General features: G+C 32.8%; 1 long non-coding RNA gene across 1 annotated transcript; it reads left to right on the top strand.

Annotated features, from left to right (window-relative positions):
• Positions 1-649: 649 nt before the first annotated feature.
• Positions 650-1,041, top strand: LOC131803560 (uncharacterized). Its single transcript, XR_009342651.1, has 3 exons — positions 650-728; positions 793-871; positions 955-1,041. It is a non-coding gene; the product is annotated as an uncharacterized LOC131803560 (long non-coding RNA).
• Positions 1,042-2,002: the final 961 nt, after the last annotated feature.

Genomic DNA, 2,002 nt, shown 5'->3' with positions numbered 1-2,002 from the left:
CACTGCTATAGATACAAAGCCGACAGTAAAATTATAAGCATTCAGCAACTGGCAAGTCAACTTCCTATCATTTAAATAAACAAAAGGGCCATTTTTTATCCAGTCCACTATCTCCACAATATAGCTATAGCTTATTGTACTCGTAGTATCTTTCTTATTGTGAAATCCCAAATGATTATAATTCCGAAAATTAACGATTTTGGGAATTTCAGGAAAATCAATTAGTCCGTAAATAATATGAATTAACTAATACTTTTCAATAAAAAGTTAAAACAGCTATCGGTAAAACAAGAAAGGAAGGGATGTATATCCAAACTTTAGAAACAAAATAAAAACATTTTGTAAATTTTGTGCTAGGACATTTACAGTGAATCGAAATTCTTAGCTTAAAAATTGTGCCTAAAAGCCCTCCAAGTAACTCTATTGCTCTAGTATAACGTACACAACACTATAGCTGTATGAAGATTTTCTGCAGTGGTTTTAGGGTTAATCAGACTTAATAACCGGTTTAAAAGCAATAATTTGCTGTCTATCATAGACGACTCGTTTTATGTTGCATTCCATATAAGTATGTTTCTATCTCAAAAATTAGCATTTGAATTAAATTAACAAAACTATTTGAAATAAGTCTATATAAAACAGTAAGCCAGTTGTTTTGATTGTTTTAGTAGTCATTTTACCTTCGCCTAGTTGAAATCGAAATTTTGTTAAAAATGCAAAAAATTACTGTGAGTAGAACTATTTTCAAAAATATTATCAAATTCATTTCTCTAATCATCATTTGCGTTTCAGATCTTGATTGTTTTGTTGGTATGTGTTGTTGCCTTGGTTGCTGGTCAAACATTCCACGAAGTTCGGAATCAAATTATGGGTATGTCGAGTTGTTGTACCAAATGACTCATATCCCTTGTTATTATTAATTTTATACTTATATGTTTCCAATTTTTTTCACAGGTGAATATAACAAATTGGGCGGATCGACGATTGTTCATCCCGAAGAAGTTGCTGATGTTATTAATTCTTACGATGTACCATTCCCCATGATTTTTTAATTTGTTTGATATTTAATAAGTAATTTTATTCAAAATAAATTTAGTTTACTTTTAATATAGCAGTGTGTTGGCGTTTATTGCTTAAATATCGATATTTGAGAATATTTGATTGAAACCAGTTTTTCTACTGTTTTATAAAATAGTGGCGTAGGTAATTTCAAGGTCGTTTCTCTACAAATATTTGGATATTATCTTACTTAGCTAAGCTATAAATGATTTCTTGCAATCATTAGTTCTTGCAACCACCTTATAGAGGCTCTTCTCTAGTTTATGTGTTTACGATTTTAAACCATTTTTATAACCTCCACCATACACGAAGGGTGTATTAAGCTTGTTATTCCATTTGTAACTCATCGAAATACTAATTTTAGACATAATGAAGTATATATATTCTTGGTCAGTGTAAAGATATGAGCTAAAATTTTGCACAGATCAGTCATTTGTCTGCAGGCAGGTCAAGTTCGATTTAAATAAACAAATGGGTTATTATACCGTAAGTCATATGGCTACAGAGGGTACATATCACTTGATACGGCCAAAATAACGACCTCATCGAAATAACGGTTTTAGACCCTAGGTCTCTTTGGACCAAATACATTTCAGGACATTTGGAGCCGATCTAGCGATGTCCGTCCGTCCTTTCGTCTGTCTGGCAGGCAGGTCAAGTTCGAAGATGGGCTATATCAGTCATCGATATCGTATAGCCCCACCTATAATGGTACCTCTAGGTATTCGCTATACATTTTTCAATGTCTATATAGGTCTACGGTATCGTATATTCCCCATATAAAGGTACCTCCCAATATTCGGAATTTTGATGATTGTAGCCAAATTTTTCAATGGAGTTGTCTGAATATACTCACAAGGAGTTCCTTCTGAGTACTTTATTCCCTGGAAGAGAATTGTCTACATAGGTCCTTGATATCGAATAGCAGCCATAGAACGCTATT

Source organism: Musca domestica, unplaced genomic scaffold, assembly GCF_030504385.1.
Source record: "Musca domestica strain aabys unplaced genomic scaffold, Musca_domestica.polishedcontigs.V.1.1 31, whole genome shotgun sequence".
In the NCBI taxonomy this organism is placed as follows: Eukaryota; Metazoa; Arthropoda; class Insecta; order Diptera; family Muscidae; genus Musca; species Musca domestica.
Note: the sequence above shows the minus strand (reverse complement) of the source record. Positions and strands in the feature narration are given on the sequence as shown.